The following is a 24,934-nucleotide window of genomic DNA, read 5'->3' on the forward strand; positions in this document are numbered from 1 at the left end:
CAATGCTTCATTCTGCGTAGCTAATGGTCACGATGGTCACGATGTAGGTGTAGGGTGTAGTCCAGCAAGAAGCTTCTCATCTTTGCTACTTATCCCTAGTAAAGAATTTTGTAAGCTTTGATCAGGGACTCTTTTCAGATGAAAAATCATGCTCAACCCTGCTCTCCTTGATTGCTAGAATACTGCTTTGGACATGCCAATCATTGGTACTGAGACTAGAAAAACAAAGGAACTGCAGAATCAAGCATATTAAATACTGACTTAATGTAATGAAGCATAATTTTATTAAGGAAATGTTTTGGTTTTATAAAACTAAGTTGGGTGCTTTTATATAAGTTTTTGGAGGAAAATAATACCATTCTCTGCTCCAGCAGAAACATGGATCAGGTATCACTGATTGAAAATCATTTCGTGAAAGCTACAATTTTGTCCAAATGTAGAGGAATGATGAAAGCAAAACATTCCATGGGATAAAATGATAAAGCTGTTCAAAGATTCAATTTGCAGATGTGAGTAAAAGGCAATTTAGTCAGATCTCTCAGTTCAGGATTGTCAATCTGGGTGCAATTATTGAATGAAATGAATTGCTTTCTACCCAACTATTGATGAACTACTTCTGTACATGCACAAAAAGTATTTTTCTCCCCTAAATTGGATCACATCTCCTAATCTGATTGATTGAATTCAGTAATCTGATTCAAAAAGCTGTGATCTGTATATATCTAGATTAAACCTGATTGAATCAGATCGGACTTAATCTCATTGCCTACAAAATAATATCTAAAATAATGCTAAACACATTGCTAAGGATAAGTTCATTTGGTGAACTTTATCCAAGTAGATGTCTACACTATTGCATTATTAGGGAATACATTCAAACTATAAAGCAAACTAAATTTTTGAGTTCAGGAATGTATTTTAATGAGAAATATGTCAAAAATATTTGAAATACTATTATCAGATCCTTTTGTTGAGCAATTTAATGAATGAGACCCATCCTTCAATCTAAAAGCTTATTTCTGAATTCGTACAACTTATTGAAAGAAAAGTGGGAATTTTTTTTTTACCATCAGTTTAATGGATATGGAGTGCTCTATGAATTATAAGAGCATAATTGGTTGTATTCATAACCTTCCCCCCCAATTTACATTGAAAAGATATAAAATCTTGTACATCCTTTGGTTAAGTAAGAGTTCTGCTTGATTTTTTTTTTTTTGCTTTCTATTTACCTTCATTTATTATAATAATTACTTTAAAATAACTATGCTGTTTTGAAGGAATAAATGGTATGAATCACTCCTTGTGCTCGGTAAAGTATAAAGCTTTTCATGGAAAGTTATGTGCTAATAGCAGTTTTCTTTAGCTATGAATGATCTAGGCAGAAAGCCATGCCTTTCCAATATAGGCAGTAACATGCAATTCTAAATCTTTAGGCTGACTTTTCATATGATTGACATGTCCTGCCAAGACATTGAATGTTATCCTTAAGTGTAACATTACACTGACTTGTTTAATCTTTTATTTTCAATTGTTGATGGCCAAAGTTAGAAGGGATTCAGGTTCCAACCCAGCTATTAAGTGCAAAGTCACTGGGTGATATTAGACCAAACACAGTCTCAACTTGTAATAGTATGTGAGAAAAACCTTGAGAGAGGCAGCAAAGAGGGAACTGTCGGATAAGAGAGGACACAGCCTGTAGCAGCATAACGGGCAGAGAAAGAGTCCCAAAAGAGACTCTCCCTAATTTCTTAAACTGTAAAGGAGAATGGTGGGAGATTTGTACTTTCAGACCAGCAAGATTACGAAAGACTTAAAATAAAGTAGAATTAGCTCATCTGGTTGTATATCCTGTGTCTGGTCTACCTGGGAAGGCATCACAACTTTGGAGATCCAGTAGGAAGGAAAATATTCTGTGCAATGTCCAGAGGAAAAGCCAAATGGAAAGCAGGAATACACAAAAGTGCACTGCAGTTTGGGTATCCCAAACTGTTATACTGCAGTGCAGCTGTGTCTTCAGGCAAGGGTGGCCAGATGGATATTAGCAGCTCCCCAGCATCACAATGCAACCCACACCCCTTTTTACGGACATCAACATTCAAAACTCAAGTGCATGTTCCCAAGGGGTAGAATTCTATGTCACTTTTGTTGTTCTGACAAAGGCACTGAGTTTCTGATGAAGTGCACAGAAGTTTCTGAGAAAGATGTTGTCTTTCAGTCAAACCTAACTCCAGGGTTCTTCTTGCAGGAGTAAAATAAAGGAAATTTCCCATATAAATCTCCTTGAGCTCCTAAAGGAAAACCAAAATATAAACATGATAAATAAGTACATACCTCCAAGAAAGCATTTGTTGAGTTCGAAGCTGAGTACAGATGGCATCTGGATCTTAAATGATTCTTCTTCTAGATTTGTGATGCCAAGTTGCTTAAGGTCTGGGAAAAATAAGACAGAAAAGTGGAGGATGGAATCATAATGTCATTTTCTAGTTTTTGATTTTTGTCATGGTGGGTTAATTGGATGACATTCCCTGCAAATTCAAAAGAAAACTCCATCCTGGGATCACTGGGCTTTTGACTGTAAATAGGAGAGTGTGATGATATATCCCATTCCTCACTTCCTATGATTACATCTAATTCCATTTGTTTCCAATCATTTCATTTCATCCAGCATATAAGCAAGCAAATTACACTGGGATATTAGAAGGCCATTTCCTGTACATTCTAAAGTTTAAGGGGTGGAGAGAAATCAAAGTAAATAATAAATTATTATGTATTATTGTTTATTAAATTAACTCTTTTGCTCAAAGAGCAAATAAAACATCAAAGGCAAAAGCTTGTACAGCCGTAACATATAAGGACAAGTAATATATCTAAATGTGTACAAAAGCAGAACAAGGTTTCTAACAAGCGAAGATAGTTTAGCTGTTTCCAAAATTAACATTCTGAAGTCTAGAGATACATCCAGAGACACATGGTTTAGATTCTGTCACTGTGAAAATATTTTTGGACCAATGTGCATGAAAACTCAGAGTTCTTACTGCTTCTTTGATGTTCTTGCCCATTTGCAAGTAACACTCCGTTATCTTTCTCCCACATTTGTACAGCTGAAATGACCCACTTGAAATTCTCTGGAAGGAGGATGAGAAGAAAAAGAGAAAAAAGGCCTTCTTGAAGCAAAACATTGCCTAAGCACACCCTTGCAGTTCAAGGCCACCAATCTTTATTGTAGTAAAACTGTGTTTTTGATAATAATTTTAGATTTGCACATAATTTATAATACTAATTATATGACATGAAAGTTAGCCAGAGAGTAATCTTGTCAGGGCTTGTCAATTCAATTCATATTTAGGTTCAAAAGTGAATCTTTTGAAAAATTAACGTGCAGATAGAAATTCTTGCACACTTTGGATTAGTTGATTATGCCTTGGAATTAGTGCATATTGATTGCAAAAGTTGTTATGGTTATGAACACTTTATCCAGAACCAAAATAATACTTTGAAAATATATACTTTGTATATATATGTGAACGGCCTTCCTACGTTCATGTTAGGGGCATCAGTAGGACATTTTTTTAAAAAAAGTGAAGATGTTCTACACAATCCCACAATCAAAACCCCACCCCATTTTTAAGTGTGTCACATCCCTCTGGGATGGACATTACATTTTGGATGTTCTCAGGGGTGAAATGCTCCCAGTTCGGACCGGATAGGGTGATCCGGTAGCGATTGTGGCAGGTGGTTTGGAGAACCGGTAGCAATGGCGGCACGAGGCTCTGCACATCCGCCCTGGTGTCGTTATTTCCTGGTTGTAACTTCAAACTGGTAAGGAAGGTAAGTAGATTTCACCCCTGGATGTTCTCCTTTTTTTTATTTTGACCAGCATAACTTTTAAAAATTAATTTCAAAGAAAAGGAAAAATAGCTTAGAAACAGCTAATACTACCACTATTAGTACTACTGCACCACTGCTAATCCTTTAGATGACCACAGCAATAGAGGTGTGGTTGGTCAGTGGTTTAATGACATTGGAGATAGTCTCAACTTCGGCAGTACCAGTCCTAGCTCTGTATGGTAGGGTGAGCTCTTGTCATTCACCTCAGTTTATGTCCACCTATCAGTTCAAAAGCATGTTCTATGCAAGTAGATAGATAGGTACCAGTTTGGTAAAGAGACAAGCTGGTGCTCTATGCAGGCAGTCAGATTCCTGATTGTTCTGAAATCTTCCCAGTTGTGGTGCCCGCTTGTGAGGTTGCTCTGGGAGAGGGGGGCTTGGTGACATTGCAGGAAGAGCTGCTCATCTTTCTCTTGGGTGCAAAACCAGCTCACCCTCCTGTGACACACCTTGGGAAGCAGCAAGCATGTCCTATAACAGGGTTGATACTTTGGCAAGCCAAACTACTGCTCTACAATAGCATTGTGGTCTCCTGGCTTCTGTAACGATGCCATATGCTAATAATAAGCACAACAATACTAGAGAGTAAAACTTAACAAATGAATTAAAGAATATAAAGAAGAAGATCAGAATTACATGAATATAAAGAAGAAGATCAGAATTACATGAACTGGGCATGGCTAGTCTAGTAAAGAGAAGGACCAGGGGAGACATGATAGCAGTGTTCCAATATTTGAGGGGCTGCTACAGAGAGGAGGGGGTCAAGCTGTTTTCCAAAGTACCTGAAGGCCAGAGAAGGAATAATGGATGGAAACTGACCAAGGAGAGATTCGACCTAGAAATGAGGAGGAACTTTCTGACAGTGAGAGCAATCAACCAATGGAACAGAAGTTGCCTTTGGAAGTTGTGGGAGCTTCATCACTTGAGACTTTCAAGAAAAGATTGGACTGCCATTTATCAGAAATGGTATAGGGTCTCCTGCTTGAGCAGGGGGTTGGACTAGATGACCTATAAGGTCCCTTCCAACTCTGTTAATCTGTTAAATAAAACCTCTATTTCCTCTCTTCGTCAGGGATGTTTTATTCCTTAAAAGATATAGCAACCGGGGTCATAGTCTGGTCAGAAACATCTGGTGTATAGCTATCACAAATTCTCTATCTCCAAGGCTGCTTGTTAGCACCTCGCAGAATGAAATTGAAGAGAAGCATTCCTGCTGATAGCTAAGCACACTGACTGGGATGGGATGAAACTGTTGAAAGCTTGCCCTGTCATGCTGGAACTCTCCCACTCTACATCTACATAAAATAAGCAGCAGTGGTATAGATCTTTTCCAGTATACACATCATCCCCCACCCCACCCAGTGCAAAATAGGTCATTCAACTGTATGTCTAATTTCCTAAACAAAGGACTGCTTTCCAACTTGTACAGGATTGCACATTTGTTTGTTTCTTTTTTTTCCCAAGCAATGGCATTCCAAAAGGATTTGCAGTAGGAAATCCCTTAACCTTTATAAAGAAAAAAAAAATATCCTAAGTGAGATCAGGCTCCTGACGTTTATGTCAAAGTTCTTACCAAGTCATCTGGATTAAATACAGAATGATTCAAACAATGCCATTAAATATGTCAGAAGACCTTCACTTGTGCTCTTGCTAAGCCTCATGAGATTCTATCCACACATGGAAACAAATACAGATGTGTATACAATTTTAATTTGGGATCAGTTTTTAATTCTTTTCTCGTCCTCCCACCTGTGAGCTGAATTGTTAACCAGAACACATCGTAAAGTATCCTCTATTTTGCCTTCTGAGCAATTAGAGTAGCCTCACTCTAGATGTTCTTTTAAGCAAATAAATGTTGAGCCGAAGAAACAGCTGAGTTTGAAATCTCACCCTTGTCTTACATTCCTCCAAGCTTAAGGCCCAGAGGAACTGAACAGAAAGTTGGGAAATCTCTTCAACTATTGCTGCAATTATTTTAAATCTGGTGGGCATCTTTCCTGCAGCTGGGGACCTGAGCTTTCCAAACTGCTCTTTTCCTTAGCCCCCTAAGAGATACATCAATGAGCAACCATTGATATATATATATATATATTTTACTAAATTTTCTATTAAAATTAAAAAAAATACAAAATTTAAAAAATAGGTGCATCAAGTTTATAAGGAGTATAATTCATCTATTGTTGTCCTTATTTTAAGAAAAAGGCAAAACCCTAAAAAACAATATAAATCTTCAGTTTGCCATACACCATCAGTTGTACAGTCATGACAGGAAGGCAGAATTTATGCCAGGACGTGGCAGAGGGAAGTGTCAAAAAAAAAAAAACAAAAAAAAAACCAGCAGGGATTACCATTGTCCCTGCTTTTTTAATATGTTAGCCTTTCAAGGTAAACCAGGTCAGGAAATAGATTCCACATGAAATTCTTTACTGATAAACAGTATAATAACAGAATCTTAAAAACCTGACATAGTTTCTCTCCCTCTTATACCAAAGAGAATCAAGGTGGACTAATCTTGAGTTTCTTTCTCATACTTTCCTGTTTTCCCATGCTAAACCCATGTTTTACTAGTAAAAAAACACTAGTATTTTATTTAATACCATCTCTATACTTTCTACAACTACATGTAATCCTTGACTTTTGACCACAACGGAGACCAGAATTTCTGTTGCTAAGCAAAGAGATTGTTAAGTGAATCACATCTGATTTTATGACTTATTTTGTCATGGCTGTTAAGGAATCACTGCAGCTCTTAAGTGAATCTCACAGTCATTAATCAAAGCTGACATGCCCCATTGACTTTGGTTGCTGGAAGCTGGGTGGCAAAGTTACAAATGGTGATCACATGACCCTGAGATGTTGCAACGCTTGTAAATACACGCTGGCTGCCAAGTGCCCAAATTTTGATCACATGATTGTGGGGGTTCTGCAATGGTTGCAAGTGCAAGAACCAGCTGTAAATCACTATTTTCAATGGCATTGTGGCTCTGAACAGTTGCTAAATGAATGCTTCTAAGCCTGTACATGGCATGCTTATGTAGAAAAAAAAGGGATGAGTATTCAGTTGCACAGTTAGGCCTACCTTTTGACTTTTTAAAATCTCCCTTCTCCTTGCGGATCACAAGGCAGGATCTATGACAACTCATTGTCACCACCTCATCACTATCACCTTGCCCCGCCACCTGGCCATGGGACAAACTCACCCCAGCTGTGGAGACAACTCACTGGGCCTTCCACTCTGGTTTCCAAAGCTGGCCCAGCTTAAGGGAGGCGAAAGTTCCCACCAGCCCGTACTCCTTGTCCAAAGGCTTTTTCACTCCATTTTCCATTTACTCCAGGCAGGATAAGTGGGAGTTATTGTTACACACACTTGCACACACATGCAGAGACAGAGACAGAGACAGAGACAGAGACAGAGACAGAGACAGACAGACAGAGACAGACAGACAGGCAGAGACAGAGACAGAGACAGAGATAAGAGACAGACAGACACAGAGAGAGAGAGAGACAGAGAGAGAGAGACACAGACAGACAGACAGACAGACAGAGACAGAGATGGACAGACAGACAGGCACACCATTCCAAGCTTGGGGACTTTTATCTGCATCTGAGCTGGCAAGCTGCCAATCACACAGGCATGGGGAGAAGGACCTCTCCTTCGGCATGCTACACCAGACCCTGACAGCTCCTGGGTGCAGAGAGGGGCAATCAGGGACAGTGACAGGGCGACTCAGCCTGGAACCATGACTCCTGCTTAGTCGGCCTTTCATGGGGAGACACTAGAAAGTGATGTCGAGGAAGCCTTTGAAGAAGGAGTGCTGACTGGTGGGAACTTTTGCCTCCCTTAAGCCAGGCCAGATTTGGAAACCAGATTGGAAGGCCTAGGTTATGGCAATTTCTGCCCGCAGAGAGTTGGCTAGGGCAAGTTGACGGCACCAAGACGGTGGCAGTGAGCTGGCAATAGTGAGGTAGTGGTGGCAAGTTTTCCCATTCCATACAAGATAGACCCCAGAGTCACATATAATTCACAGGTTTGTCAGAAACATTTGAGTAAATACAATTTCTAAGAAACAGCACATTAATTTCAGAGCTACATGACATCAGTTAAAAAAGGGTTAACATTTTCATCTCCAGGACATTTTCCCACTAAAATGTAAGCATGTTTTTTGCAAATTGTTGCAAATCTGGGCACACAGCAATGTTGTTTCAAAGGACTGTAGAGAAAAGACCTTCATCAACCAACTCAAGATGCATAGTATTCAAAGCAAAACATATTATATTGGGAAAAATGAGACTTTTTTTTTTTAAGTGGGATGGGGAAATCAAATTTTGTGTGGCCAAAAATATTTTGTTACATAAAAGCCTGATGCATTCCTTCATGAAAAGCTCTATAGAAGAAGCAGAATTATATAAACAGCTTATACATTTTTATCCATGTAAAAACATCCGTTTCTAAAATGAGATAAGACTGACATTCAGCACAATGTATTGTTTGAAACTACTGCAAGTGAAATAACAATACCTTTTAATATTCTCCTTATTGAGTCTCTAAAATACTAAATCATATAAACGTGTCAGATAATGTGAAAATATACAAAAAGTAACCATTTGCCCAAATGAAAACTGTTTGCTGTTAGAGAGGAGCAGACTGAACTACTTAAGTATATGTTTTTTAAAAAATCTTAGTTCATTTTCTGTTTATTTTTTATTTTTGTTATATTCTTATATAAAACAGCAACATGAACATAGAAAGCCCTGCAAAATGAAAAAAGCAAAAATAAAATAAAATAAAATCCACAGAGGTCCTTCTTTCTGCCTGAAAATAAAAAAATACCGTATCAGCAAATTACTGTAGATAATGTTGCGCCTTTGATGTCAACTATCATGTCACATGGGAAGTCCCAACAAACAACACATTGACATAGCAATTTTTAATTCTGTAGGAGAAAGAAATTCTATTTTAAATCAAATAGAAACTTGTAATTACCACATCTGCTTTTAGTTAGAAGAAAAGAATCTCTAGCATTGTGATTGCAACGTGCAGTCAACACTGTACGTTTAGAGGTTACAAATTTTCTAAAAATAATTGAAGCAATGCATTCTTTTTAAATGTCAATGCTTTGGAAGATATTTGTTGTGGTTCTTTTGTTACAAACTAAAGCGATGGGATGTCTAATACAGCTTTAGGCTTATCTGCTCTTATCAGGCTTCTTTTTTATGACCATGCAGATTGGATTCCATTTCACTCTTCAGCTCATTAGGAAACTTTTTGATGTCTCATCTTTGCTTATTGAGTAGTCATATTGCTGAATGGCCCACAGACAACCAGCCACTCTGCTTGTGAAGACTGAAGATCATCAAAAGAAGTAGAGCCAATTCCAAACCCACATCAGGGATCAGCAAAGAAAAGAAGCACTATTGAAAGAGAATTAATGTGCTGCAAGAGCCTTTGATATGTTACGATAATAAAATAAATGAAGCTAAGTGTCAGTATTTTTAAATTTCCCAAGGCTGCAATCATGCCATGCAACAAATAAATATGTATATACCTTCATCTCTCTCTCTCTCCCCTCCCTCCTGAAATGAAGCCTAAGAATATGGAACAGCTTTGCCTCAAATTCATTACATGCAGACATTTCTTTATGATCTCATAGTACCGTGTATTTTTTTTAAAAAAAAATTCAGTTTGCTGTATAAGATGCTCAGTGAAAATAGTCTCTCTTTTGCTTACTTCATTCTCAAGAAACGTTCTGAAGAGATGTACAATTCATCATATTAATAATGGTGTGCAACCATTTCTATTTTGTAACTATGCTGGGGCTAGTGCAGTCCTTCATTACCCGATTGGTTGATTGATTGATTGATTGATTGATTGATTATTGATTCAGTCCCATTAAGTCATTCCTAACTCCTAGTGACAATATTACTATCAGGATTCCTGTAATATACAAAATCATTTCACCTGGGCTACGGAATCTATTCTTTATTTATGTCATCAATATGGTTAACGTTTTGAGCCATGGTGGCATTGGTTGGATGCAATATTGCAGGCTAATTCTGCCAACTGCCAGCAGTTAGATTCTCACTGGCTCAAGGTTGATTCAGCCTTTCATCCTTTTGAAATTGGTAATATTGTTGGGGGCAATATGCTGACACTGAAAACCACTTAGAGAGGGCTGTAAAGCACTGTGAAGCAGTATGTAAGTCTAAGTGCTATTGTGATTGCTACCAATATGGTTAGCATAAAGGAGATTTTCTTCATTGTTTCATCCATGTTGGACTAACCACTCAAAAGCAATGTCCTAATTGGTCTTCTGTCTTATACTATTGGCATGAAAATAATACATAGTAAGTTTTAATTATTTTTATCCTCTAAGCTAGTTTGCCAATGGTTTTGTCCCTTTTCAGGAATTCAGTATCAGTGTGAAAGGGAAGGATGGTAGAGAAATGTATTTGTTCTTTCTTATGAACTTCCCCAATTCGTAGTAGCTGAACATTTATTTATTTTGGGAGGCTGCCTTCAAGTCAGTGTTGCTTGCTGACAACTGTCTGATCTAGCCCCTCCAATTTTCTTGGCAATACTGTGTTTCCCCGAAAATAAGACATGTCTGGATAATAAGATCAATCGGGCTTTTCAGCGCATGCGATAATATAAGCCAACCCTGCAAAATAAGCCCCCCCCATCAACTACTTACATGCATGCGTAGCCGGTCCACCATTTCCTCTGGCTGCTTGCCGCACAACCAAAATGAGTTGAGGAGGTGAGGCTGAAGTCCTCCCCTCCTTGTTCTTCGTGCTGGCTGAGCAGCCCAACACGTCCCACCCCACCCCAATGGCATCAGCAGCCTGGCTGCTTCACTTCCCTGCCATCTCTTTATCGAGAGGGGTGACAGGTGGGGTGGGGGAGAGGCAAAATGTGTGGAGTAAGATGTGGCTCCCCTTGCCGTCTCTTCTCCTCCCCCTTCCCCGGCCATGACAGGGCTCCTGCCCCTCGCTTAGCCACCTTTAGGGATGCAATTTAGAGGTGGCAGGCAGGGCAGGTGAGAAGCGGGATGTGTGTCTTACCTTTCAAGCTCCATCACTTTCCTCACCCTTGTGTCCAGGGAAACACGCTGTAAAATAAAGTCTTCTCGCAAGTTTGAGAAGTTTGATGGAACTCGCTAGAAGGCTTTCTTTTACAGCGTGTTTCCCTGGACACAAGGGCAAGGAAAGCGATGGAGCTTGAAAGGTAAGACCTGTGTCCCGCTTCTCGCCCGTCCCACCTGCCACCCCCAAATTGCATCCCTAAAGGGAGTGGGTCCCTAAGAGAGGGGCAGGAGCCCTGTCATGCCTGGTGAGGGGGGGAGAAGAGACGGCAAGGGGAGCCAGTTCTCACTCCATGCATCTCGCTTTTCCCCTGCCCCACCTGCCCCCCCTCTCGATAAAGAGACGGCGGGGAAGGGAAGCAGCTATTGCCATTGGGGTGGGGTGGGACGTGTTGGGCCACTCAGCCAGCGTGAAGAACAGGGAGGGGAGGCGATGGCAGTGAGAGACATCCAGTCCCACACTCGCCACCTCCTACACACCCAAAATAATAAGACCCCCCAATAATAAGGTCAAGCCCTTATTTGGGGGGGTCAAAAGAAAATAAAATCCTGTCTTATTTTCGGGGAAACACAGTATTTTTTTCAGAAGTGTTTTACCATTGACTGTTTGGTCAAAACTGGCCCAAGGTTACCAGCAGGCTTGTGCCCAACCCAGGACTAGAACCAAACTGGCTCTCGTATATTTACATGTTTTCAACATGCAATGCACTTTATTAAAAAGAGCTGGAGCTTTGATCACATGGTCATGGCTGTTATTGTGATAACTTTTTACTCCCCTCGTCAGACTCCTCTACCAGAAGCGAATAAATATATGCAAATACAAAGATCAGCTGTGTTCCAAAAGGCAAAAATTAGATAGGAAAAAAGATAAGGGCCAAACTTCACGTAAAACTGTCTGCATATTAGAAGAGTAAATAAACAATATACATTTGCAATACATTTCTTTGAAGTTTCTCTAGAGAGAGGGAGAGAGAAGAGGAAGAAGGTCCATAATCTCCCACCCTCCATTTTTTATTGCTTTCTGCTAATTTTACAAACTGATGTGAAATCGCACTTCCAGCTAAAGGACAGTCAGCAAAACCAAATCCAACTTATTTCTTGTACAAGGGGGGCATCCTGAACATTGAACAGGAGTTGTTCCCTAGAAGCTACTTTGAAGCTTGCTGTATGGTTGCCTGAATATATGTATTTACATTTATGAGAGGAGGTATTTCTCCATAAAGATTTGTGAAAATGGACAATAGATAATAGGACAAAACGTCTGTCCCAAACTTTGAAAGGTGATTAACATTTGCAAAAGACAATGCTGAATCAACATGAATCAATAGTCAGATGGTCTATCAAGTTGTCTTCTGTCACTTATCTTCAGAGAAAGGAATCATATTGACAACTCTTTGAATTTTGAGCAGAATTTAAAGAAGCAGACAAGTCATTCAGAAAATTTAAAAATGGAGTTACAGTAAATGTGCTCGGTTAGCCTTAAAGAAAAGAGGAATAGAGTCACTTCTGGTGATTCCTAGATGATAAGTCAATGCCATTTCTAGTCACCCTTTAAATAGATGGCATGCTCCACTTTCTCTTCTTTAATTCAAAGTCTTCCATCAGAATGCCTGGAGCAGTTTTGATTTCTATTGATAACTGAGTGCTATTGTACACAAAGGGGCTTCAACTTTCAAACAGTTCAAGATGGCACAACAAACAACAATTATTCATTTTTCTTAGCAAGCAGCCTTCCAAAACAGTGAAAAGGAACCGTAGAGTTACACACTGTGTGGGAATCAATATTGTCACTAAAGGACAGTTTATTGCTGATAGTTTTAAAAAGAAAAAAAAAGGCTATAGCAATATTATTTAGCTTAGAAATATGATAATGTATTTCATAACTTCATTTAGACTTTTATCCTACCATAGGCTCACTAGACTCCCATGCATCATTAAAGCAGATAAGTTGTGAATAACAAAAGTGAGCAGCTTATAAAAGGTAAGGTATATATTTCTTCCACTGCATATAATTACAACCCTTTGAGTTTGCCTTTGAATCTTGATTTTGAAACTGTGTTTCTGAGTTTTTTTAAGAAGGTATGGAATATGGAAAATTCACTCAGGAAAGTATGAGTTAGTATCTGAAGTTTTTAGAATAAATTGTTCTTATGTTGGAATTGCTAATACAAACACCAGGAACTAGTCAAAAATGGTAATTGTAAAAAAATCCTCTATAGATTATTGTATGTTTCATAAAACAGTTTAACAAAATGGTTATCTGTTTATGTTCAAGTGTGCATTCGAATTCAGTACACAAACAGTATGAAAGGAATAGGTAGTCAAAGATGCATTATAGAGATTAGAAGTGATTTTTTAATACATGTCTCTGAAGTCTATATCTTATATTAACACAATGGATTGTCAGATTTTTCCATTGTTCCACTTCAAAGCATGCAATTATATTGCCTTAATTGGAAGCAGTGATGTGTTTTCACCAAGAATGTTTACTTGCATTCTGACTACTGAAATATAAATATGGCATCATTTGCTATTTTTGCTTTGTTGCTTACATGAATTTTTATATGCAAACAAATATTTGAAATAATGTATGTGCTGTAATCTCAATGCAAAATATTAAAAAAGAAAATAACCAAATATGTGCTTTCTGCAGATTCCATCAAATCCCTCTGCTGTAATAATCAATTTTATCAAGTCAAGGAAGTAGATAATAATATGATTTATAACCCTGGCAGTGCATTACATCTTCCAGTTTTGTGTAGTTTATGGGAATTCAAGATATTACATTGCATACTATGATACTATCTTTTCTTTGTTGTGTGGACAATAAGTCAACAATGATCAAATAGTCAGATCAAATGCTAGCAGAAAAGCTTGCCAAAGCATTCATAACAATATCAGTTTCATATGAACAATCCCAACATTTCAAATGAACTTCAAGCGTTTCAGAAGCTTCTTTCTAAAACTTAAAAGCTATCTGTAGCTCTTGAATTTGAAATACCCTAATTTGAATTTATTTTTCTGGTTTTTGTTTTTTGTGTTTGTCTAGATCCTGCAGAAATATTTGTAGCTGCGGTCAATCGAAGGAAAAAGAAAGGATATGGTTGATCTTATGGCCATTTCAGGGATGAATCTGTACCAAAGCCCAGATAGCTTTTTATCACACCCCTGATGCATTGAAAAAAAAATCAACTTAAGGTTTGTCCGAACTATATTTCTCAAAGGGGAAGAGAAACGGCAAGAAATGTTTTAAGAAGAAGCCAAAACAGCAGATGTCTTTTCACAGGAAAGGCATTTGATCCCTTGAAACATCTCACCCTAGACTGCTCTGAGAAGAAAAAGATGGTGTAACCTAGAAACTTCCTTTTCTACTCAGAAGCATCTGTATTAAATCACAGAAAACCTTAAGCACATAATAGGATTGGCTGGAACATAATTAGTGAGAAAATATCCCTCCTCCTCCCAAAAAGAGTCTACTATTAATAAACACTTATTTCCCACATTTACATTTTTATGATTTCAGAAGTATAAGCAAGTCATAGTTCCATTATGAATGCTTAAGACTGATAATGTTCTAAGATGTCATTGTTCTGTGTAGCGTAGCTACATCTAGCCTGATGATTCATTATTATATTCCATATATTGACTTTGTTGTGTACACTTGACAAAGTCATTCAGACGTACTCCAGGTGATGGGGAAGACCTAACCGTAGAGAGGCTAAATTGCATGGAATTCTGTGTACATGTATCTGCTCATGCACCAAATTTATTTGACCAAATATCCCCATCCTTTCATGGCTATCTTAGATTTATAATGCAGAGAGTAAATATTTGATGCTGAGATAAGACCATTGTCTGCATTAATAAGGTTGAAATTGGGAGTTCTAACACTGACAAACAAAGGCAAATATACATGTCCCAGGATAATGTGATAGGATCCAATCTTGGTCTCAGTCACTGGGATCAGAATTCCCTCTGGTTCTGGTGATCGACCCAGATTGGATCCTGCAACTTCTAACACTACATTTTTATCAAGGTTTGCTTTTATGCTGGAACAAATGCTTACATTATAACGTAATTCACTGATTACACTCTGGAAGAGGGGGAAAAAAACCCATAATATTACACATAAAAAGACTTTTCCAACTAGTCATAAACAAAACATAAATTAAACAGTAAATATAATTGCTTTCTTTTGCTCTCTCCCATATTCACCTATGTTCTAAACATAATAATACAAAAAACAGCTTTACTGGTGACTAGTGATCATAAATGATTTAGACTTATGTGCCTGCACAAATAAAGATTGAATCTTATATCTGTAATATGGTTTAAGAGAACGATCTGGAAATTAGGAGGAGAGATACAATATACCATGTGGAAGGCTGGAGGAGGGACATTTTTCTTTCCTTCTCCAAGTTTCACACACTCCTTTTTCACACTCCTTTCGGTGAATACACTGTAAGATAACATTAATTTATACTGAAGGTTTGTTTTCAGTTTGAAACATGTTGATGGAATGTGAAAACATTTGATCCTCTTATCTTTTGAATGTTTCCTGATGCTTCTTTGCATAGCGAGGGAACATTTTGCAATTACTGATAATTGACATTGTACACAATATTGTAACAATATTGTTATTGTAAAGGCTGGAAAGGGATTTCATGGTGATATGTTGAGTTTTTGGACAGGTTAACACAAAATGTGTTATCAGTCCTACTATTTCTCAGGCCTGACTGAAAATAAACACAATCCAAAATGGAGGGGCAGAAGTGTAAACTCTATGTGAGACTTGTATAAATGCTTTATTGAAGATATATATAGGTAGTCCTCGATGTACGGCCACAATGGAGCCAACATTTACCAACATTCTGTTACCAACATTTCTGTTGCTAAACGAGACAATTGTTAAGTGAGTTGTGTCCCATTTTACAACCTTTCTTGCCACAGTTGTTAAATGAATCACTGCAGTTGTTAACTCAGTAACACAATTATTAAGTGAATCTGACTTCCCCATTGGCTTTGCTTGTCAGAAAGTCACCAACAGTGATCACATGACTCTAGGACACTGCAACAATCATAAATATTAGCCAATTGCCAAGCATCTGAATACCTCTTTTTAACCAATAGTTTGTTAGAAATAGACTGATATCTCTTTCTCATTTTTGACAAATAAGCCATTAAATCATGTATTTATTATAAATGTTGTTTTTCTTTACTAATTTCACATCAAGCTAAGAACACTTTGTGACACCCCTAGACCTAAATGATAAATTCTTCTTTTGAATTCAGCTTATTAGATGTCATTAGTAAAAACAAAACAAGAAAGTCATTATAAATTACTTACCAGATTTCATACAGGGTTTATTTACACAAGACACTTTCTTTGTGAAAAGTGAAATAAGATAACATTAATATTAGTTTTGGAATATATCCTGCAGTTAGCTAGACTATAATATGAACATAATTTTCTTTACTTTATTATATTTATTATTTACATTTTGTGTTTAAATTTAAGCTTACTCTACCCCTATTAAGCCAAGAGCCTTATTTCTCCCTTTTCCCCTTGGGATCTATGTTAATTTCTGAGCATAATTTAAAATAGATGGATTGCCATTCGCATACTCCTGTATTAAGTGTCATTAATTATGCTGAAAGGTACATGAATTCTTAATAATTACCTAATTATAAGTCACCCTAATGCTTTTTATATGACAAGATTTTCCTTAAAATATAATTTCTGCTTAATGCACATCTTGAACCAGATCTTATTGATATACCCATAGCAATTCTTGCAAAGCAAATTTATAGTGTAGCTTATATTTCTATATGCCATATTAAGTTAACAAAAGAAAATTCAGATCGAGAAAGAGAGACTGCGCACATATTTGAAAACTTAGCATACTTTCAAAACTTCTCATGAACCTAGAAATAAAAAGTTGCTTTCATTTGCTGAGAATGCTCACATGGACACTTCACCTTTTAAAATATAATTCACAACTTTTTTTAAAAAGATATTTGAGATAATGGCTGTTTTCAGGAAAAAAAATCAAGGTGATGGATTAGTTAATTAGTTGATTTAAAGGCACTCATACAAGTGAAAATTTTGTGATCAAAGCAGGTAGCACTTGTATTATATATGAAAATTATACTGTATGCAATAGAGTTTCCTCACAAAGAGAAATATGATATTTTATACCTATGAATTAAAAGGAATAAATATATATATATACATACACACACACACACACACACACACACATATATAGGGTTTATGTGTGTTTTTTTTTCTTCTAGCCAGGTTTTCTCTACATAACCAAGGTTTTTCTGCAGCTCCAGCTTAGTAGAATCTCCCTGTATACAGGGAGGATACATAAGATATGGGTGTGGCCTACTGATGAAAGCAAACGAGCTAGAAATAGATTTATTTAGGTCTCCCACCTAGCAGGAAGAGCTTGCTAGCTGTTAGAAAAGAAAAAAGCCCAGAATCGAGTGGATGTGATTCTGCTGAGCTGGAGCTGCAGAAAAACCTTGGTTACGTCGAAGAAATATATATACCCAAAGAAAATGCTGCTTTGTTTTTGCAGGACGGTGGCTGATTTCTAATAGGGCAGATTCTGCCCAAATCTTGTCTATTTGACCAGAGCAAGATTTCTGGATAGATCTTTTGTTATCTGCTTTGACTTTTTTTTTTTTTAAATGTACTGTTCATATAATACTTTGCTTTGTCATCTCTCTTTTCTATTCTTCACTAGCTGGATACCCATGCTTTGCTATGAAACTATGTGATCAGGCTCGATAAATCGACACTTACAGCTTGAAAATTAATGAGTAATTACAATCGGCCTCTTCTCTCCCCTTCTCTCCCTCAGCATTGCCCCACAGAACCCTATCCCCCTTCTCTCCCTCAGGCTTGCCCCATAGAAATGTCTCCTATCCTATCTCCTTCTCTTCCACAACCTTGTCCCACAGAAGCCTCTCCTATCCTATCCCCTGCTGTGAAAGTAAAACTGAAAGTGAAACTCCTCTCCTCTGCTTGTGTTTTGCATTTGGAACAGATTTATTTTCAGGTGGGGAGGGGGAGTAGAACTGTTTAGCATCAGAGTGTGGAACAGATTTCTTTTCAGGTGGAGAGGGGGAGTTGAACTCCTTAGCATCAGAGGGCTGTTTGGAAAGTGAAACAGTATTTGCTGTGTGAGCAAGAAGGAGACAGGAAGGAGCCTGGCCATGGCTTAGCTCAAGTGTTCTGTATTAAAGCTGCTTCCTGCTGTGAAAGTAAAACTGAAAGTGAAACTCTTCTCCTCTTCTTGTGTTTTGCATTTGGAATAGATTTCTTTTCAGGTGGGGAGGGGGAGTAGAACTCCTTAGCATCAGAGTGTGTTAATCATAATATAGGAAATGCTATTGCTCTGATGGTCATTTTGAAAAATCCTTTCTTAGTGAGCACCTAGAAGCCAAGAGGAACATACATGGCAAATTTCAAGTTTGTAGGCTTTATGGTTCTGGAGATTTTGTGATTATGGTGTGAGTGGTTTTCACTTTTGTGTATATATATATATATATATATATATATATATATATATATATATGTATATGTATATGTATATGTATATGTATATGTATATGTATATGTATATGTATATGTATATTTGATCTTTCTTGTAGGTCAGTTTGTTCTCTTCAGTACACAGCAAGCCTTTCTGGTATATTAGCTTCAGTGCACCTTCTTCACTGTTCTTTATAGGAGCATAGTAGCTCACGTGGTTAGGACGCTGGGTTGGAGGTTAGCAAGTCCATGTTCAAGTCCTAAGTGCTGCTGCATGGTGGGGTGAGCTCCTGTCATTCACTCCAGCTCTTTGACAGGGACATGAAAGGAACCCCCACAAGTGTCCCCTGGGCAACAATGATTTCACTGGGTAATCCTTTCAACCCAGAAGTGTCTTAACCGACACCTCTGGCATGAGTGGGATGGGACTGTCCTTCATATATTCTTCCTGTGCCATTTTTTCCTCTTTAGCTGTCTAGTCATTTCATGCCCACATATTTTCCTTGATAAGTAGGATCTGTCAACATCGCTGTGTGGATGAAGGGCATGATTCATTGTCACTGACTTTCTGAAGTCACTGACTTTTCCTATCCAGGGCTTTTAGTTCTGCTTGAGTCCAGTCCACTATCCCAGCTAAAGACTAGAATTTCCCAGATGTTAGTTGCCTTGATGGTATTTCCTCCACTGAGTTTAGATTTAAAATCTTCTTCATTCTCATGGTCCATTCACTTCTAACCTTCTTCTTTACTTCAGCGTGCTTGATGTTGTCAGCTTGGAAGATGCCCAGATATTTTTAGTATTGTCCTTCATCCAAACTCTTGAAGTTAATTCCATAGGACATCCTGATTCCTTCAGTTTTCACTGTTTTTCCCTGCCAGTGTTGTGGGTACCACATTTGTCTAGTCCTTTGCAATATCATGACTATATATAGGGACAGTGTTGAATAGCAATTCTATCTCAGATAGTGTTTTTCATAAAGCTTCAGATTGTCCATGTAAAGCAGAATTTCCTGACTGGTGTTTGTGATGTTTGATAGCAATATAGCTTGATTTATTCAGTATTGTTGACAGAGGATTCAGTACAATGACAAATAGTAGCAGTGATAGTGAGTCTTCTTGAAAGATTCATATCTTATTATTAACTTCTCTCAATTTATTATCATTGATCAGCAACATTGTCTTCCATTGTGCCATTGACCTTTGCACAAAGCTTCTGATGTTTCCACTGACTCCTATTATTTCTAGGCATTTGGTTATCCAATCATGTAGAAGCAAGCAAAATTTCTTCTTGTAATCTGTCCAAGCCACATTCAAGTTGGTCTTTCTTGTCTTACAGGTTTCCAGAATCATCTTGACAATTAGAAGCTGACAAGATTTTGCCTTTTGCACCTTTGCTGTTTGGGAAGTTTCCTTTCTGCTCAGGTGGAAAGAGCTTCTTTTCAACATTTTGTCCATTGTTAGCATGGGACAAGTAATAGAACTGAAACATTAAAACTTAATTTCATAAGGTAGGTTTTCAAAATCCAAGAGAGGGAAAAGAGGCCAATTATTGATATTTTCTTTTCTTTGTTCCATTCAAGTGATTTTCCTTTTATCTTCTAGTGAGTTAGACAAAGAAAGAATGTCCATGGCTTCTTAATACTTCCCAATTGCTTTTTCACCAGATAAGACCAGCAACTATTTTTGGAGGGCAGGAATGGACATCACTCTGTAGTCATCTTTTCCCTTTGCAAATAATGACTTTCAGGTATGGCTTCTAGCAATGTTAACGTACTCTTGTTTCCCTTACAGTATGTTTCCTCAAGAATTCCTTTTGATTTTGACTGCTGTGCTTTGCTTCATTAAAGTCAATTCCAGCAGTGTATTGGTTACTTTGCAGAGGTAAGAATGCCCTGTCAACTAAATTAGTAGTTGTCAAAGTCTCTAATATCAAGTAACTGGAAAATCAATTAGATGCACTGAGTTTATTATTATTGTTATTTTTAAGAGCACAGGGAATAGTAAATAGCTTAGGAAAAGAAAACAAGCAACTACAAAATTCTGCCAGGTTTTCAACTACCAACCTTCTATTTAGAAGTCAAGTGTTGTAACAATTGCACTACTATAATGCCCTCAGTAAAAGTATCTCTAGAAAACACTAGAGACACTATGAGGCAGGAGTGAACTTCTTTCTTTTCTTTTAAAGTAGGTTATTGTGATTGTGTATACTGTATGTGAATTTTGGTGATTTAGGCTTGTTTATTCAGTTTAACTCTAAGCATATTAGTGTGTTTAATATATATTATTAGATTATTATATATGTAATATATATATTACACACACACACACACACACACACACACACACTGTATATTTAAATTACATCACTTCAGTACTGATTTTTAGTGATCACATAGTGATGACATGTTCTCCAGGACAATCTGTTTCTAACCTGGTCCTTCAAGTCTTCCAGTGGTTCACTGATTGCTGCTATAATTGAATCCATTCTCCTTGCTGCTGGACTTTCTTTCCAATCTCACAGAGAGAGGGAGGGGGGAGTTTACTACAGTTTCTTTCCAGGAACAGAAAAAACAAAAGACTAGTGGTGAGTTGAGCTGAAAGAAACTGACTGTCATGTCCAAGGTGGAACTCATGGTCTCCTACTTTCTAGCCTGGTACCATAACTACTAGACTAAACTGGCTAAGTATCTTGCAAAGTATCTCAGTCTGCACAGGGTTTTCTTAAGCCAGGCTAGAGTTAAATCAGCATGCAGACAGAATGCAGATTAAAGGCACAGAGTGGATATGCCCTTTGGGATGAATTTGAAAATTCACCATAATATATTTTGTACCATGTTTATTTGTTTAACGTAGATTGTCCATTTCTTTCTCTTTTTCTTCTGTGGCTTTGATTCTCTTCAAGACAACATATAGTATTATCCTGAGATGATATTTTGCAGTGTTAATATATTCTTAAGAAGTCTCTCATAGTTCTACACATAATATGGGATACATCATGCTCACACAGGGATAAGGGAAATGTTTACTTTAATGTCAGATTACCTAATTCACACTTCTGCAGCCAATACAGAAATGCAAACAGTTATAATTTGTTATTTCCAGTTCTGTGAATTTTGTTATGAATTTATTTGATACAAATGCCTAGAAATATACACACACGCGTATATATAGACACAAATACACCTATTCATGCATTAGGGGAAAAGGGAAAAGAAATAAAATGCTTGTGAATATAATAAGGCATATTGGTATCATTGTTGGACAAAATAATGGAGAAATATGTACAGTAAAGTATAGTTAAGAGAAAAAGCACACAAAAAGGGTTTTCATATGGAATGGAAAATTAAAACTGTATTGTTCCAATAATACAATATAATTGAACTGGGTTGTAGGTAGAAACATTTGCAATATTGACTTAAAATTGGCCTCTTGTTACATAGAAAGAAAAATGCAATTTCCATGTGATCCTGAATTTCAAACCTTTTTTTTTTTTATCCCAGCAAGCTGTATTGCTAAGGAATACTATTTTGCTTTGATTTGTGTAATCATCGGTGTCACTGGAGCAGGCAATTCTCCAGATGACCATTATTGTTGATGGACATTTTATACAGGGAGGAAAAATGGATATTATCTGTTTATAAAGAGAAATATACATTTGGACAAACATTTATGGCATTATGAATGATGAAAGATGAGCCCAACTTTCAATTCAAGACAAGAGTAGATAGCTTTAAAAAGAATAGCAATTTTGCAGGCATTATACCAAACTTAAAAGAAGAGCTACAAAATAAAACAAAAAGAAACTAAAGAAAACAAATGAAGGAAAACAAAAAAGCAAATTGGTGAAATGCAGCCTTGAGTTTTTGGATTATAGCAAATGGTTATAAAAACTCCATTTTGAGGACTTGAAATTCACTCCCTTCACCCCCAGCACCTTTCCTAGCACAATTGCTGCTGCATTATGGAATCATACGAGCATTTTGACTACTCAAAACAATGTAAAAATGATTGGAGAGTTAGCTGTATGAACTATAAAAAGATTGGGCATGTAGAGAGGCTTCTGCAGAGAAGAAAATAATCAATATTGCAGAAATCTTGATGAAGTGCCTGAGTGTACTTATATGTATGTCAAGAAGTGATGTATAAATGGAGTGTTTGTGTGCATGCTATGTGTGACCAGTATAAATGGAAGTGTGTGTTTATATATAGTTGGCAGTGTGTCAGTGATGTGGAAAGCATGAAAATAAAGAAGATATTTCACACAACTCTTATCTTTAAATTCACATAGCTCTACAACTGTGACTTCCACATTAACTAAATGTTTAAAAACATAAATGTTTTTTTGGGGAGGTAGGAGGTGGCAGGAGAATAATTGGCTTGAATCAATCCACTGCTGGATAAAGGCCTCTTCAATGAATGTTTTTCAACTTCCCGGTCTAGGGCTGAGGAGCAGGGACCCACCACAAGTTATCCAATTGGTTTTTCTATCTAAGGAAGGAATAGATCCTTCCCACTCCTAGTTGATCAGGATTCCTGTCTTTCTGGGAAGAGAGGATAAGGGAAGGGAGGGGAAGAGAAGGGAGGGGAAGGGAAGGGAAGGGAACGGAAGGGAGGGTAAGGGAAGGGAAGGGAAGGGAGGGGAAGGGAAGGGAAGGGAGGGAAGGGGAAGGGAAGGGAAGGGAGGGGGAGGGGAAGGGAGGGGAAGGGAGGGGAAGGGAAGGGAAAGGGAAGGGAGGGTAAGGGAAGGGAGGGTAAGGGAAGGGAGGGTAAGGGAAGGGAAGGGAATGGAAGGGAGGGTAAGGGAAGGGAGGGTAAGGGAGGGTAAGGGAAGGGAAAGCAAGGGAGGGGAGGGGAAGGGAAGGGAAGGGAAGGGAAAGCAAGGGAGGGGAGGGGAAGGGAAGGAAGGGAAGGGAAAGCAAGGGAGGGGAGGGGAAGGGAAGGGAAGGGAAGGGAAGGGGGATTCCTAGTTTGCTTTGATCTTCTGAGATTCCATTCCTGCACTAAACTGATATGATGGGATAAAACAACTCAAGGGCAAGCCAGCCAGCGTGTTAGCGATTTGAAAGCAAGAGAGAGAGTGGTTGAGTCTGAGCGTAGAAACATTACAGTGTTTTTTATTGTGAAGAAGTGGTGGTGGGCAGGATATAGTATATGTTTGCCCAGACCTGAGCAGGTAGCACATGGCACTTCTGACAGACTGTTTCCTCTGCTCAGTCATAGAATCTGGCCACAAATGGCAAGCTCTGATGTTTGATGTTTGGGTGAGCTTTATGGACTTAAGACATGTAAATATTCCCATGCTCATAGCATCCTTATGTCTGAAGAGGTATGGAAGCAATTTAAAAAGCCAAATCAATATTGGACACAGAAGGATTGGAGACAGAGATCCTGGATGTCTGGAAGTATCCATGGTCTATGGTGGTCCAACTATTATAAACCATTACTGTATGAATAGGATTAATCTGTGAGAGATAAATGATCAACAGGACAATGTCAGATGGAGAGAAATGAGCATAATTTAGATGGAGTAATACAAGAAATTGTTTAGTTTTGATGTCATAACACATGATCAAACTGGAATGTTGTAATGGAATTACAGATTGTGTGATGTTCAACTCACTGGGTCAAGATGCAGCTGTGTTTAGGCTCTTCAAAACAGATGATATTTTAGTCTGCTCATGTGAAGGCAGATCTCTGTTTTTAATTATGGAGGTCACAGCAGTATTTGTTTTCCTGTTTCGGAGCTATGCCTTCAAGGTGGCTTAACTCAAAGCTCATTGTTAGGCCTGGGTGGATTGTAGTGAGATACTTCATCCTGCTAAAGGAGCATTACTCTGTCCCAGGAAAACGCTTGCTGGAGGAAATGCCAATTTGTCTTCAAATTCTACTTTGTTCTGGCCAAAATGGACTCTGTGCATAAGCAACGCATGTGCCCAAATCATTTTTTTGCCAGAAGAAACAAAGCATTGTAACTGCTGCATGATTAAACACATGACACTGTAGATTTTTGCAAGGCACTTGAAAGGGTGCAATTGCAGATCCATTCTTTAAGATTCATTTAAAAATGCTGGAATTCTTAATATTAATTTAGCAGCCTGCGGGCATCTGTCTTTTGGATATAAGCAATGCTATCAAGTAGCTTTTCATGACATCAAGTAGTTTTTCAACAAAAGGAACTGAGAATAAAATATAATCTTCTTCATTTGTCTGCTCCTCCAAACAGCTAATTGGTGTATTTGAAATACGGATGAGTGTGTGCAGATTGATGGTCCTCATATTTCTACCAGGAATCCATAGACAGTATAGTAACTTTTCTTTTATACCCTTGGAGTTAGTTTGTAAAGAAATATCAGTCATGCTTTCACTCATCACAAAGCTATTTTGTTTTATATAAAGCATGGTTGCTTAAGAGACAACAC

At 37.8% G+C, this 24,934-nt stretch overlaps 2 long non-coding RNA genes across 4 annotated transcripts in view; one reads left to right on the top strand and one right to left on the bottom strand.

The window, feature by feature from the left end:
* Positions 1 to 24,934, bottom strand: part of LOC148114638 (uncharacterized) — a 44,334-nt gene that overhangs the window by 13,415 nt on the left and 5,985 nt on the right. For all 3 annotated transcript variants that reach the window (XR_015733136.1, XR_015733137.1, XR_015733135.1), the window contains exon 2: positions 2,332 to 2,430. This is a non-coding gene — a long non-coding RNA (uncharacterized LOC148114638). The remainder of the gene's footprint in view (positions 1 to 2,331; positions 2,431 to 24,934) is intronic.
* On the top strand, positions 376 to 3,249 carry LOC117677346 (uncharacterized). The gene is made up of 2 exons (XR_004594759.3): positions 376 to 509; positions 3,102 to 3,249. It is a non-coding gene; the product is annotated as an uncharacterized LOC117677346 (long non-coding RNA).

Source organism: Pantherophis guttatus, chromosome 3 (genome assembly GCF_059756535.1).
Source record: "Pantherophis guttatus breed Tessera chromosome 3, ASM5975653v1, whole genome shotgun sequence".
NCBI lineage: Eukaryota > Metazoa > Chordata > Lepidosauria > Squamata > Colubridae > Pantherophis > Pantherophis guttatus.